Genomic DNA, 16,916 nt, shown 5'->3' with positions numbered 1-16,916 from the left:
AGTAGGTGCTCAGGAGATATCAGTGGCTACATTAATGATATTATTTTTATTAGTAACAAAACCACTCGGTAAGATAGAAGCAATCATTAACTGATTTTAAAGCTAGAAATTATATTGTGCAAGGAATATTAAATGTATTTGCTAATGTAGCAGAGGTAGTTAGTGACACAGCCAGGATTCAAATGGGATCTTTTACTAGATGGCTATAATCTAAAAGTGACCATTTAATATTACAGAGATGCTATCACAAAAGAAAGAGGATATGTCTGTCCACATGGTTCTCAGATTTTATTGTCCCTCAAAATTACCTGGAAGACCTAACACACAAATTGCTTAAAGATGTAAAAGAGGTTGCAAAAAGCTTATTCAACTCTGAACTTCACAACTTTGCTTATGGAAAACCTTAGAGTTCTCTACATCTTTTCTTTTTAATCATTTAAAAATTTTAATGTTTATTTCTGTATTTTTCTTATACAGTATGGTGGTAACAAAAATGAAATTCTGAATCAACAAGACACTCAAAACTTGGTCCAAACAAGGCTCAAGCCTCACACTGGCGGAAACTTACCTTACTACTGCCAGATTTATTCTGGCAGTCCAAAGCCTCTGGGACTATGGGAACCACAAACATGGCTACCGTGGCCACTTTCCAAACTTTGCTACATTTCCTTGACATCTTGAATACCAAATGTCTGCAAAGCTTGGATGGATGCAATACTCCTCCCACAATCAGGCATGAATGAGATCTAAATTTGGGAGAAAGTCAGAGCTAGAAACTAATAGACTTTATGCTCATCACAGATGCCTAAAAATGATTTTGCCAAGGAAATGAATGGATTACACTGGACCATACCAGCTAACTATATTTAGGACCATAGTTCCCTTTTATTTCATTTTTTAATTTAAAATTTCTTATTCCAAATGTTTATTTGTTTTGCTGGTTTTATTTTCTTCTGTGCATCTGTTCATTTGTTTAAGTAAAATCATCTAATTTTTGCTTCTACTTCCTCTAGTTATAATGTCACATCTGCTTACCATATTTATTTTAATTGATTTGTGATAAATGGTAATTTAATACTTTACCCTTTAGCTTGCAGTTGGAGTTAATCAAAAACCAAAATTTTGTCTAAAGCTTCCTGATTTTGTTTCTAAGATTCTAGGACCACAAAGAATTTAGATTTTGTTCTCATTGTGTAAACATGTTTTTTCTTTTGGATTAGATCTTCAACTATGAAATTTGTAATGCTCATACACTCCCTTGCCTTGTATGGATCATCAATATGTGTTTATCAAGTAGTACTGAGAGTGTGGTAGACTAGCAGTTATAGTCCAACTTGAAGATGCTGGCCTCATTGGGTTAGAAGAAAAGTCCATTAAAAGTAATGTAAAAGAAACAATTACTATTTATTTTGTATAAGAAAAATCACAGCTACTACAGTGCCCCTTATAGCATGTATTTCCAAATTCATCTCTAAAGATTCCTTTTCTAATGAGCATTAGAACCAACAGTTTCCAACTAAAAATACCCATCTAGGTAATATTCATATTATACCATCTCATGGTATCCCCAAAAGCATGATTCAATGTTCCCCTCCACAAATGAGTTCTTCTATAAAAGCCTTAACTCAGTGGATTCTCTCAATTTCATAATCTGAGGCTCATGACTTTTTTTATTCTTTTTGGGTTTTTATTTTTATAATATGTTTTATTGAGGTACCATTAGTTTACAACACTGTATATGATTTAGGGTGGTTCTCTGGTGGTTTCTAGAAAACCAAGGAAGTCCCCTAGTTTTCTTTTTTGATCTTGTCTGTGACTACAGTGACTTCAGAGAGAATGTCAGAACAGTAAGTGACAAGTTGGATCTGGTATCCTTAACACCTATTTCCTTCTAAAAATTCCAGATGCGAATATTATAATGTGGAAAAAGAACTAATACAGTGGAAAAGCTCTTTAATGTGTGTTGAAGTCACATGAAGAATTTGATAGTACATGGATGCTGGATGTTATCCCCAGGGATTCTGGTTTAGTGGATCTAGGTTAAGATCTGAAAATTTGGGCCTCCCTGGTGGCACAAGGGGTTAAGCACAGCACTATGAAGCTATCCATAGCCTCTGAAGCATGAGTTTGATCCCCGGCTGGCCAGGGAGCTACCCACATGGTGCAGCAGACCTCTCCTGTCTTGCCCGCTGCTCCCCTCAGCAGTGTATTTCAGTCAATCTGCCTGCTCTGCTCCCCACTCTGTCTCTGGTGAATCCTCTCACCACCTCCCCGCACCTCTGGCCTGTACCCCAGTTCTTGTATGCATAAATAAATTAATCTTCAAAAAAAAATAAAGATTTGAAAATTTACATTTCTTACAAGTGATATGCATGCTACTGGGCCAAGATCACACTTTAAGGACCACTGTTATAGTGGAAAGAATACCAATTTAAGAAGCAGAGGTTTGAGTTTGAATTACTATTATACTTATTATTGGCCAATTGTGTGACATTGAACACAGACACACTATCTCAAATTTCCACATTCTCACTGGCATGTATGAAAAAAATGACATTGAATGCTGCATAAGGTCATGATGGGGATTCATTAAGATTTGAAATACTAACACACACACACAACACACACACAAATGTCATTAGCATAGTATTCTGAGTAAAAAATGATTCTATAAATGCTTGTTCTTTTTTTCCTTTTCTCTGGAAAAAGAAATATTCATCACAAAACCAACTCAGTTTCTTCACAAAGTAACAGCAACCTCTTCACCCTGGGAAGCCAGTCTCACTGACTCAATCCCAAGATAGGTCCTCTTTCTCTTAAATACAGTATTAGTAATCCTTCTCCAAAGAAATCCTGCTTCTTTCTCTAAGAGCTGTCAAAGTGTTCCAGCTGCCTCCCAATTACTCTTATTAAGTTCTCTGTGAAAATAGTCAAAAGATAAAAGGTTTCTTTCTAATGGGAAACACTGTTCATTGGCTATAAACTTACTTGAAGGTGGGTTGTTTAAAAGTTCCCAGATCCTGCCTATTTTTGAAAGCCTTCCTAAGTAATGCAATCTTAACTAGAGCAGAAGGAAACTAGAATCAGTAAATCTCAGCAAAGTATAATGCAGGCAGGAAGTCTTTCTGTTAGTTTTCTTTTCCTTTTGAGAATACTTTTAAATTGAATCAAGTAAAGATATGTTAACCCACAGAATTAAAAATTTTCCAAGATTTCTTCAAATTTCCATATTGAGCCATAATTTGATTTCATTTTGACTATGAGTATTTAATAATTTTCAAAAGAAAAAGGGAGCAGTGAGGCAAGGTTGGAAAGAGATGACAAGTACCTAATAATAATTTCACTGTAACTGAGCACTCACTTTGTACAAGACATTAGGTGGAAGCATTTTGCATAGATTCCCATTTGATCCTGTAATAATCCTGTCAGGAAGAAAAGTATTTTATCACCATTTTATATATGAAACTGACTATGGGAGGTATATAGTTACAAATATCAAATAAGCGGCAGTCAGGATTCAAACGTAGCTCTCTATGCCTGTATTCTTGATCATTATGACAAGCTCGTTCTTATTGACACTAAAAACAGAGTCCCTAAATAATCCTTATTCCTATAAAAGCATGCTGAAACATTCAAGATTCAAGGATGAATTAAAACACACACACACAAACACACACACACATGCGGGCATGTAAACATACCTCATAAGGCATTGAGATGAGTTTGGGAAATTGATGTAAATAGAAGACAGAATGCAAACAGTTCAGACAAGAGCTCACTGAATTCATTGAAATTGTTTGAATTAGTACCTGTGAGCAAGTCTTCCATTAATTTCCCTAGACTTGACCATTAGTTTTCATATCTCTATTGCTTTAATTGTCTAAATATCTTCCTACAGTCTCCATAGACATCTGCAATATTCATGAAAGTTTACTTACTCATCTTAATAATAAGAAGCTTCTAGTGGCCGTAAGAGAATTCACAGAGATGCATCTCTCTCTTCGTTCATGTATAGCCTGGTATCTCTCTTTTCTTTTATGTATAGCCTGGAAATGTATATGTTCTGACAAATTTATCATCATTTCAGAGATGAAATGAATTTTTCTGTTCAATCCGAGCTGCAATTTGTAGAACACCATTTTTAAAAATAAAATCAAAATAAACCTAATTCAATGGTATTTACATAACACCTTTTGGATCATAATTTTTCAAAAGCACGATTAAATTAAAGTAACTCTTATCCTGTACAACCTCTTATTACTAAAGATCCTGGGTTTAAACAGCCAATATTATAATCTACTTAAGTGAATGTGAGATACCTCACCCAGGAGAATAGTACTCTAATGATTAAATTTAACACTAAAACCAGGCCTGTCCTCTTCTACATCTATCAACAACATATCTTACATGTAACTGATTCACAAAATATAATAATTTACCAGGAAATTTTAAATGCTTGCAATTATCTTCTAGGCTGTAGGCCCAGACATGTAATTAGAACCAGAAATGTATGATTACAAAAATGTTTAGGGCAACCAAAAGAAATTCAGAATTTCTGAAGACAATGCTGAATTATTTTCTTTTGAGAACTGGTCCTATAAGAACAATATGAGGTGAAGAGAGATTTTGAGCTTTGAAAACACACTCCTTTTGTTGAAATTATTATCTGAAAATCACTCTCTTCCCTTTGGGCAAGCTCTTTACTCTCTCCTATCCACATTATTTTGTTAAATTGTAATAATGAAAGTACCTATTAAATAATATTGTCAGGAAAAAAAACAAAACAAAATAATCCATGTAGAATGCATCAAACAGGGTCTATCAATAATTAAGGACTTAATGCATCCTACTTATAATTACCATTATTATCATTATTTTCATGCAGATGTGCCTGAGCATTTCAAACTTAGAATGTCCAAAACTAAATCCATCCTTATCCTCTTCACATTTGCTCCTTCTCTAGTCTTTATCCTAATTAAGAGAACCATGATCCACTCTTATGCTCAAGGAATCCCCAAGGAATTTGCTTATTATTTAATCGCAATATCTATTCAGCAATCACATTGTATCAATGATTCCTTTTAATACCTCTCAAATTTGCCTTCTCTTCTCCAATCTGCTTATAGTGACTTAATTGAGGGCCTCATCATTCTGCAACTGATTGCTATAATACTGCTTTCTTCCAATCTCATTCCTGCAATATGTTCCCCACAAGTTTTTCCAAAAAAGTAACTCTGAAATAATTATTTTGCTCTCTTTAAAAAAAATTTATGTAGTAACTTGAAGAGCCTTCAGGTTTCCATTCAAACATAGTAAATCAAACACATGTAGTTATCTCTATTCTTAAAATCTGTCTATATTCATTATCTATGGTTATAAAATGAATAACCCCAATTTAGTAGCTTAAAACAAGAATTTATTATCTCACAGTTTCTGTGTGTTGGTGTCTAGGTCTATTCAGATTGCAACAAGAAAGTACCAATATATTTAACAGATTTTAAACTATAGAAATTTATTTCTCACAGCTCTGGAAAGTAAGAAAGCCAAGAGCAAGACATTGATAGATAGATACAGTATCTGGAGAAAGCATAATTCCTAGTTCATAGACATCTTTTTTGCTGTATCACACATGGTGGAAAAGGCAAAGGAACTTTCTGGAATCTCTTTTATAAAAGCACTAATCCCACTCATTAGGATATATCCCTCATGATCTAATCACCTCCCAAAGTCTCCCATCATCGAATATAATTATCTTGTGTTTTATAATGTCAACATATAAATTGGGGTGTGGGCATATATAAACATCCCCTGTATAGTAGAATGGCTTACCTAAGTAACTCTGCCTCAGTGTTTCTCACCAGGCTACAAACCACGGTGTCAGCCAAGGCTGCAGTCTAATCCACAGAATTAACTGAGGGAGGAACTCTTGTAAGCTCATTCATGTGGCAGAATTCAGTTCTTTTCAGTCCATTGCAATGAGGGTTTACATTCCTTGATGACTACTGATCACAGAACTTCCTACTTGCAGTGTGGACTCATCTCTAAGGCAGCTCTGATATGAAAACTTGATTGCGATTGAGAGCAAGAGAGAGAAAATAACTCCAAAATCAAGGGCTTTTTGTAACCCCATCTCAGAGGTAACATACCATTATATCTTTGATATACTATTCATTAGCAGTAAGATACTGGGTTCCTTTCACATTTAAGGTGAGGAGGTTGCACAAGACCATGAATGGCCAGAGGCAGCAATCATGGAGGGGAGGAGTGTTTCAGAGACTGCCTGACCAACCCTTTTAATAGATAGTAACAGAAAGAATCAGGAGTTAAGCCACCAGGATGAAATGACTAGAAAAAGAAGAGTGGACAGGAAAGCCAAAAAATAAATGAGCTAATAATAGATGATAATGACTTCAGAGAAAGCTAAAACCTAAGCCCTTAAGATGATTTAGAAACTCAGAGAAAATCTAAAACCACAAGAAATAAAGCGGAACAGAAAGTAATTCATAACCCAGGATTTTGTTCAGAAAGCTAATGGTGAATGTACTTTACCAAAATCAGGGAATCAATTAGTAGAAAGGAAACAGAAATGTAAAATATACTAGATATAATATTGTTCAAAGAACAGGGTGATCAAGATGGTAGTATTTAAATTATACTGAAAAGAGTTCAACTAAAGCAAGTGGACAGAGTGTCCTGAGAGCAGTACAACTAAGCAGAATAGTTGTTATGTTTGAACATATTTAGGAATTATTTTCAATTATAGTTGAAAACTTAAGTGTAAATTATTTATAGGGTGGATAGAAGGTAAACAATGAATAACAAAATTTTATTGACTGTTTAAAAAGTGAATTAAAGAGAAAATAATTATAGAATAATATGTATTGCAGCTATAAAAATAGCCAATTTTTTAAATAACTATATAACCCAAAAGTGTGATGGAAGTATAATGAAACAATAGAAAGAGGTAAAATCATATATCTGATGGAGAGATGCTGAAAGACAAATCAATCTTTATATTATTGGTTGTCAAATGTATGAAACTTTTTTTTATTATTTTTGCATAGAGGAACTGGGGTGTAGGCCAGAGGTACAAGTGGTGAGAGTATTCACCAGAGACAAAGTGGGGAGCAGAACAAGCAGATCTACTGAAATACACTGCTGAGGGGCACAGTGGGAGAGACAGGAGAGGTCTTCGCTGCCATGTGGGTTAGCTCCCCTGGACAGGGATGGAACCCAGGTGGCAGCAGTAGTAATGCTGAGACTTAACCCCGAGGCCACCAAGGAGGCCCCTTAAAAATTTAAATAAAATTATAATAAATATTGGGAAACATCTCTGTTGTGAACTCTAATCCCAAAGTCTCAATGCTCTGTAAAAATCCACAAAAGCAAAATTAATTTAAAATAGATTGCAAAGCAGAATAACTATTTTAATTTTTATTTAATTCATGAAATTCATTACTTGGTGCAATGTACTGTTCTTATAAATTTATACAGGATTTTAACAGTAACTAGAAATGACAATATTATACTATAGCAAATAAAAGACAAAAGCAAAACCCAATGTTCTTATCATACTTGGCTCCCTTATACTTGCTTTATGTGCAAAAATTGCTTGACTTTACTTAGGGTCTCCCCTGGCGGCACAGGTGGTTGGGCGCAGCACTGGAAAGCTGTCCGCAGCCTCTGCAGCACAGGTTCGATCCCAGCAGGCCAGCGAGAGTCCCACATGGCGCAGCAGACCTCTCCTCTCATGCCTGCTGCTCCCCTCAGCAGTGTATTTCGTCAGTCTGCCTGTTCTATTCTCTGCTCTGTCTCTGGTGAATCCTCTCACCCTCCCGTGCATCTGGTCTGTACCCCGGTTATTGTATAAATAAATAAATCTTTAAAAAAAAATTGTTTGACTTTACTTAAAATACTTGTTAAGACTTTAGGCAAATTATTTTAATTTTTTATGTCTTCATTTCTTTAAGATAAGACAGAGGAATATGCATCTCAAATTTGAGCAAATATTTTGAAACATGACCAAAAAATTATACGTGTGAATTTTAAAAAGAAAGAAGGAAAGAACGGTTAGTATATGAGTAGTATTTAAATATAAAAGAATAAATGTCAAAATAAACAGGATAAAGTGGAAGCTCCTAGGAATAATTAGGCCAGGGGCCTGCTATTATATTTTCATAAGCCTTAGAGTACGAATTTTCCTTTTAAAACTTCATATATGTAACCTTTTGATGGAAATAATACTCAATTTTAACAGATCTCTCAGGATTTAACCTATTGTAGAAAAGATTGACTTTAATCATCTTTTCAGCCATCCCTTTTGACTTCTCATCTTGCACCAATGTAGCAGAAGTAATGATATATGCAGTTTCCGGAAACCTACTCTCATATGTCTCTGTGGCTTTACTAAGGCCACCCCACTCCCAGCAAGTCTTTGACTTAATCTCCCTCCCTTGGTCAAACACAACTTGGGTTTCACATCCCTGAACCATGACTTGTGTGCAGTGGACCTGCCACTTCAGTGTCTTCCGTGCATACCACAACAGGAATATTAATCCTGTTATGTTGAATTATCTTAACTTTTATTAATATTTTTTCCACTTTGTCAGTTGTTGGCAACTTCTGTCAGTTTGTTTTGAATTTATTAAAATTCATTAATGAAATAATTTTCCACACATTCCCACTGAAACTTGGAAAGATGCAGTTAAATGACTAAAGTTCATATTTGGACAATTATTAAATAAATCTTAATTATATCACCTACAATTATAGCAATGTTGTGGATCCAAGTCTGAATTCTGGAGTTCAGCTGCCTAGCTTAAAATTCAAATTCCATAACCAACTGTGTGGCTTTAGGCAAAATTTTAACGTATGTCTGTTTTAGATTTCTTATATTAAACAATTGGAGAATATAACCTGAGAGGGATGTTGTGAGGATTAAATAAATGCATGCAAACCACTTAAAACAGCCTCTGGCATGTAGAACAGCTATATAAAAACCTACTATCTATTATAGTTTCACCTCTATGATACACAAAAAACTGAGTAACATTTCTTACTATTTCTTTTCCCCTCATGTATCTCTTTCCCTTTATATATTTTGATATTCTCTTAGGTATTTTACAGTGGTTCATTGTTTCCTGCAAAATACAGCTTTTTTTGTACTGTACTGTACTGTTTCTAAATAAGAATGATCTTTTTTTTGAACTTAATGTTTTCTACTTTGAATTCTACTTTATCTTAAAAGAATATACTGACACCTGCTTTTTTGGAATTTTTTTATACATATTTCATTTGGGATTTGCCTTATGCTGTTTTGTGTTTTAGTTTTTGTATCATTTTAAATACAGCACTGTAAGCATCTATAGATAGGTTTCAATTTGGAACCCATTCCAAGAAACAATTTGTTGCATAAACTGATACATATCTTCTTTTATCTTTTATTGTACTTGCTGTATTTTTGGCTTCCTTTCTTTTTTTCTCATTTTATATAATCTTTTACTGCGCACAATGCTTTCTTGGATTTTTTTACTCATGCATAATAAACATACTACTTTTACTTTTGTATGAACTTATGTTAAAGTATTATATTTATATTTACAAATAAGTTTCAGATTAAATTATCCTCAAAATGAAAGAGTACCTTGACTCTGGAAATTATAATAAAAATTAATAGTCACTTCCTGATTTCTTTATATATTACCTAGATTTTTATTACTAACATTTAACATTTCATGTATTTTTCTCCTATTAGATTCTTTAATTTTAGTTTTCAACTGATGTAATGAGTCCTCATAACAAAATGATATATACTAAAGAGCTATTTTAAAATATCCTTATAACCATAATTCATCTCTATTTCAAACTTCCTTTTCACATGACTAAAAAAACTAAAGCTAGATATTTTCAGTTAAATGCAGTAGCATCTAAGGTTATCAGTAACTTCAGTTTTAAAAATTGTAATTAGGGGCCTCCCCCCATGGTGCAGGCAGTTGAGTGCCACACTGTGAAGCTGTCCGCAGCCTCTGCAGTCCAGGTTCGATCCCGGCCAGCCGGGGAGGGTCCCACATGGCGCAGCAGACCTCTCCTGCCTAACCCGTTGCTCCCCTCAGCAGTGTATTTCTGTCAGTCTGCCTGTTCTGCTCACCGCTCTGTCTCTGGTGAATCCTCTCACCCTCCTGCGCATCTGGACTGTACCCCAGTTCTTGTATAAATAAATAAATAAAACTTAAAAAAAATTGTAATTAGAAAATTGCATTTACTCTTCCATGTCCTTGTGATGGTATCGCAGGGTAGGATTTGAGGAGTGAAGCAGATTTATACTACAACACTGCACCAGAAACTGCCTTCAGGAGTCTTTGAAATGCATTTTTTTGTTGTTGGCATCAGGCCTTTCTCTTTAGAAAACACATGCTACCATTTTTGTTTTCCATGGGGTCATAATGCTAGAGTAGTATAATACAACTCCAAAGATCTTTATTTCCTGGGCACCACCTATGATATAGATGTCTGCCTTCTCTTCTCAGTGTCCGACCATCTCAAAATTTCTACTGCAAGTCCCAGGGTTTGGCCTGGTTGAGGATGCAAACTCTAACATTTGCTTTTCTCTCCAATTTGTTCCTGTTCTTTATTAAATCTTTAGTATTAAATATTGCTTCATCACAATACATTTTTCCAAAGCTATAATTTGCATGTATTTTAACTACTAATACTCTAAAAGAAACTATTATCTATATCAGAAATTTCAAAAATTCAATTGAAAATGAATTTTTCAATTCAAAATAAACTGTTCAATAATCTGCTCTTTCCATGTGTATTCCCTTCACGTTAAGTTACCCAAGGAGTTTTCAGAAACTTTATACAGGTATCACATAAATATAAGAATCAAGCACAACCAAATGGAGAATGCAGCACAAGAGTCTATGATGGTGAATTCTTTGAGGGTGGATATATTATGGTAACAATGCCAGAAGGGGAGAGAATTTTCACAGCTATAATGCAAACAATGATGTAAACTAACATAAAAACAAAACAAAAAAGAATCAAGAACAAAAAGCATTAACTTAACAGAAAAAAATCAGTTACTATTTGATAATACATATATTTACCTCCAAAATGTATGAATATATGTGACTGTTCAATACCACTAGTTCTTTTTCATAACAATTTTCACATAATTTTGGTTTAACTCTCAATTAATTGATATTTGTCTTCCATTGATATCTTTTAAAAGCTTATATTTGCCTATTTGAGAGCTTATCTTCAATCATTTCCTACTACATTCACCCATGAGAAGAACTGGGAATTAAATTTCCCCTCAATATTTCTGTAGTCTGCTAATTCTGCCTTCTAGATCTATATATGCAGAGGAAGAGTCAAGCAACTCTAAACCAAATAAACTGTCAGAAAAGTGAGCAGAAGTCCTGTATTTGTCATGTATTGTCTCATGGGGCAGCAGTGTTGGAAACTGTGCCAGGATGAGGAAAGATTACTCAAAGTCCATGTGGAGCAATGAGAAGCCTAGAGGGGCTACACTGGAAATAATGTGCAACCCTGATCCAAAGGCAGTCTCATATTTATTAACATCAAGTACAAAGAAGGGGCAAGTAAGTAGGGAGGGTACATGCAAGGGGAAGCAGTTATTACAGATCTAAGTTAGGGTGTTGTAGCCAGGGGCTATTGCCTGGGGGGCTCCATTGTTCCTACTAGTCAAAGCATATTATCTCTATGCTAATATCTGCCTGCTGTTTTCAGCATATACTGGTTTGCCAGTATGTTTCTCATACTGTTACAGGGCATGGACATGGGAACCCCAGAGCCCCCAAACCTGCCTGCTCAAAATAGATTCTGCCATCCGCCACATCAACATAAAACATAGGAGACTTTAATGAAAAGGAACTGTAATACAATTAGTAAACAATACAGGAAAGGCAAAGAATATAGTTTCTAAATCAAGCACCCAAAGTTACCCGTCCCCTCATGGGTAAAAGTCCATCCAAACAGGATTGGCCCAGAGCAAAGCCCGAAAGCCTGCCACAAGTCCGAAGCACCTTTCAGTGGGGACCCACAGAAAAGGGTGAGAAACATCCAGACAAGTTTTGTAGGAAACGAGCAAAATCAAAATCAAGACAAAAACTGCCATTGTTATCTTCCCCACAGTCTCTCACCCACATCTGTTTCAACCAGTCCATGACCAAAAGACAAGCACAATTTCTTCATGTGTCTCTCTGCTCCATGTGCCTCTGTTAATAGAGCAGGGAGAGGGGCAGCCCAAACCCCGCAAACCTGCCTATTTTATGTAGGGTTCTGCTATCCAACGCATCAACACAAAACATATGAGACTTTAATGGGAAGGAACTTTAATACAACTAGGAAACAATACAGGAAAGGCAAAGAATATAGTTTCTAAATCAAGCACCCAAAGTTACCCATCCCCTCGTGGGTAAAACTCCATCCAAATGGGACTGGCCCAGAGCAAGGCCCCAAAGCCTGCCACAAGTCTAAAGCACCTTCCAGTGGGGACCCACAGAAAAGGGTCAGAAACAACCAGACAAGCCCGGAAGGAAAAGAACAAAATCAAAATCAAGATAAAAGCTGCCATTGTCACCTCCCCACGGGTCTCACCCACATCTGTGTCACCCAGTCCACGACCAAAAGACAAGCGCAGTTTCTTCATGTGTCTCCTGGCTCCAAGCACCTCCTCCAGGTCTCCTTCTGGCTCCATCCTGCTTTCTTCCTTCCTCAGTCTCCTCTGCAGCTTCCTCTTCTCTTCCTGCTCAGCTCCACCCTCCCTTGGGTGGGGCAAGAAACCTCCCCCTTTCCTGAGGACCACCCTGTTACACCTCCTCCAGATCTCCTTCAGGCTCTTCATCCTGCTTCCTTCCTTCCTCAGTTTCTTCTCCAGTTTCTTTTCTCCCTGCTCAGCTCCACCCTCCTTTGGGTGGGACAGGGAACCCGTAACTTACCCTCCTCCTGGGGACCACCCTGTTATAATACCAGGGCTTTTGCCCTTGGTGAGAGTCCCCCTGCATAAACTTACACCTACCTGATAAGCAGGAACTCTGGGTACCAAGACAATACACCCTATACCCGAGAACAAGGAGTGCTGGGGAACCCCCAGTCATGCATTTACAGATTAAATTAAAACAGTAATGTATACATTTCAAAAATCAGATAATTGTTAAGAAAAACTTAAAGATAGGCTTTTCTGGGATTTTATATGATGCCGCTTTATTAAAATTGAAGGACTCTTAATAATTATATGCAATGAAATATTTGTCTCTACTTAAGAAAAAGATTAAAAATACACATTGTGACTATAAACTAAAGTTTTCAAGTTAGTTTTACTTATATCCATGCTCATATTTAAATTTTACATTATTGTAAAAATGAAAAGCAGAGTTTTCAAAGTTGCTAGTGAAATTTTATCTAAACATTTTTCATTATAAATTAAAAGATAGAGTTCAGTATATAATGTAATGGTAAACAGAGATCAGTCTGCCCATTACACCTGCCATATATGCCTTGTGGATTTATGTTGAATGCATGATGTTGATGGGGTGAAGGATGTCCTGAGCAAACTCCATACAGGCTTTGTGGACTCCACCCTCATGACACTGCGAACTACAAATCCCATGATCACCAAAGAGAAGGTTGGGAAGACCTGAGAGCGGAGTTAAGCAACTAGGCTCTCGGTTTGGGTATTTAACTGACCATGTGGCCAGGGGTCAACCCTTTTTGGCCACAAGGCATGCTAGGATTTTGTCAGCTCCGCTGTCATTGAGATTCCAGGACAGCGGAATGGTAGGACGCATTTACAACTTATCTCCCTCTTTCTCTTCCTGAGTTATTCATTTCCCATTTCCTCTTCCCTTGTAAATAAACCTTTTATCAACCTTTTCTATGTGTCTGCAGTTTAGCATTAATCAGTCCCCTTTAAGCACACAGGTGAGGACCCACATTCAGGAAACCCCATTTTATATCGGGGTATGCCCTGTAACAATATCACTGCTCTCATTTTCAAAAATGAGTCAGAAAACTTTTTTCTATTTGAATAACAAGATTATAAGCAAAAAAAGTATTTTGTCTGAGAACTACACATCTGTTCAAATACTTAACAGAGGGGGAAAGACAACATTGCCACAGCATAGATGAAACTAGAGGGGATGTGCTAAGTCAGTCAGAAGATGGACAAGTAGCAGATGATTTAACTCATATGTAAAATATATAACAAACAGAAGAAATGAATGAAGCAAAACCAGAATAACTCATACAAATCTTGATGTAGAATTGAGGCTACCAGAGCGGGAGGGGTGTTGGGGAGCAAAGGGAGGTGGGTGGCCGTGGATTATGGTAGAGGATTTTGGGTGCCTTGTTAGTGGGTGTGATATGTTAATGATGTCGTGTTTGGAGTTGATGGGTTTAGACTGCTGGGTCCTTGGGTTCACCCTGGGAAATGTTTCACCAGAGCTCCTATTTCAGTGGCACACTGCAAGTTTCCCAGGCAAGTTTCTCCACAAGACAGAGACATTAGTTATGTTTAAAGAACAAGTTTATTAGGGAAATGGACAGAAGAGTGAAAGACACGCATAGACACAAGTGGGCAGGAGGAGCTGCCCCAAAGGGACAGGTTTGCTGAGAGAGGCCTATGTGGTTGCAGGCAGGCAGTTTTGAGAGGAGCTGCCTCTGCTCAGGGAGGTCAGTGAGAAGTCCCAGCATAGTACAGGTCATGGGCAAGCAGGATGGCTGCTGTCCTGCAGAGGGAGAGTTGGTGAAAGAAGCACCTTCATAGAGACAGGTGGGCAGAGGGACTGCTGCCCCCAGCCAGTGCAGAGACTGCACAGATAGAGTCTTCTTCTGTTTGGGAGGGACTCACTCCTTGAGAGCCTTGGGTTAGCTGCTGATTTTGGATAACTGTAGAATCTGAAAGGGACAGGAGATTCTACAATGGGCTCAATCTCCTTATCTTTACCCTGGCCTGTGCTCTAGACATTCCCTACAGCAGCCTGATACCTGCTTGGATCTTATGCTTTGTTGCCTAAGGCACTTGGTTTCTATGGCAGGATCAATGGCTATGCTAACCCCCTACTCCCACTTCCAGCTCTTGGCATTGTGTTAGCCAGATTTCTGGTCTTGTGGCACCTCCATTTCAGTTTTTTTGTTTTTTTTTATTCTTGTCCTCCATCATTAACATATATCTCAATAGTATAACCCTGTACCAATCAATCACATGCAGTGTTATAAACCAACATTATCTCAATTAAAATTAATACAATGAAAAACAGATAAAAAGGAAAAAAAAAGGAAATAAATGTTCACAGAGAACTGAAACAAATGTGAAAATGCTCTAACATTGTTTTCATAGTGAATTAAAGGTTATCACACAATACATTATTTTATGAAATGATGTTTGTTGTTCCATAATCAAAACATATGAAAATACTATTTTCAGTATTTTGAGTAATTCATATTAGATATGAGTGCATTCATTATTTAATTTACAGGATTACTGTTGGTTATTTTTCAGTTTGCATTTTATTGCTAATTTGCATAAGAAACTCAGTCATAGGAAATTAGACATTTATGCTCATTTTGACCTCTTACAAGGAAATCTCAGCATTTTTTCACTGAAAATTTTCTTTCATTTTGTAATCTTCTGAAGCAAAGGATAGTATTTAACAATAAAGTGGTATTATAATTTATTATTTCTCACTATCACTAAATTTTTCTGAAATCTTAATTGTACACACAGGTGCATCACAAAGTAATTTTTACTTTGAAACCTAATATAATGTAAGGGATTTTGAATTTGGCTAATCGTGAATTTTTTCCTGCTTTTAAATAATCATGACAGGGCCTCCCCGGTGGCGCAGCGGTTGAGCGCTGGGTTGCGAAGCTGCCTGCAGCCTCTGCAGCGCCAGTTCGATCCCCGGCTGCTCCCCGGCCACCGGAGGAGGGTCCCACATGGCGCGCAGACCTCTCCTGCCGCCCGCTGCTCCCCTCAGCAGTGTACTTCGGTCCTTCTGCCTGCTCTGCTCCCTGCTCTGGCTCTGGTGAATTCTCTCACCCTCCCACGCTTCTGACTGTACCCAGTGCAAGTATAAACAAAAAACAAAACAAACAAATAAATAAATAAAACATGCCTCTAAAAAAAATATAAATAAATAAATAAATAATCATGACAAATTGTTAATAAAAAAGTGCTCTAGTAGTTCTATGGAAGCATATGATGTCACTTTCCTTCAAGAAATATCATCTCATATTCAATAAAAATTATTTTTATTAAACAAACTGATATCCAAAAAAATTAATGGGGGAGACTTTTTTTAAAAAAAAGATTTATTTATTTTTATTTATACAATAGCTGGGGGAACAGGCCAGAGGCCCGTGAGGGTGAGAGATCACCACAGACAGAGCATGGAGCAGAGGCAGAAGGACCGAAAGCACTGCTGAGGGGAGCAGCGGGCCACAACAGGCGAAGTCTGCTGCGCCATGTGGGAATCTCCCTGGCCGGCCGGGAATCGAGCCTGAGCTGCAGAGGCTGCAGACAGCTTCACAGTGCTGTGCTCAACCCGCTGCCGAGCCCCTAGGGGAAAACATTTTTTATAGAGATATAACTATTGGCTACAAGTTATGAAATAACCTAGTCGCAAATAATTAAAGATCTTGTTTTTGGAATCCTGTCCAAGAACACTTGATCAAGTTTTAGTTTTACTCCTTTGTTACCTTCTATCTATTTTGAGCCATTTTTGGATGAGGTGTGAGGTATGTGTCAAAATTTACCACATTTTTTTACCGATGTTTAATTACTACATTATCATTGGCTGAAAAGATTACCCTTTTCCCCACTGAATTGTTTTTATATCTTTGTCAAAAGTTAAAATCTATATTTCTGTGGGCCTGTTTCTGGGTCTAAA

General features: G+C 36.8%; 1 long non-coding RNA gene across 1 annotated transcript in view; it reads right to left on the bottom strand.

Annotated features, from left to right (window-relative positions):
* The window catches only part of LOC129144745 (uncharacterized), a 44,889-nt gene extending 32,088 nt beyond the window's left edge, over nucleotides 1-12,801 (bottom strand). The window contains exon 1 of the long non-coding RNA XR_008549273.1: nucleotides 12,629-12,801. This is a non-coding gene — a long non-coding RNA (uncharacterized LOC129144745). The remainder of the gene's footprint in view (nucleotides 1-12,628) is intronic.
* Between the last annotated feature and the right edge of the window lie 4,115 nt (nucleotides 12,802-16,916).

The sequence above is a fragment of the Talpa occidentalis genome, unplaced genomic scaffold (genome assembly GCF_014898055.3).
Source record: "Talpa occidentalis isolate TD23 unplaced genomic scaffold, MPIMG_talOcc4v2.1 talOcc4.6, whole genome shotgun sequence".
Classification (NCBI taxonomy): domain Eukaryota; kingdom Metazoa; phylum Chordata; class Mammalia; order Eulipotyphla; family Talpidae; genus Talpa; species Talpa occidentalis.
The sequence above is the reverse complement of the archived record's forward strand: the minus strand, read 5'-3'. Positions and strand labels throughout refer to the sequence as shown.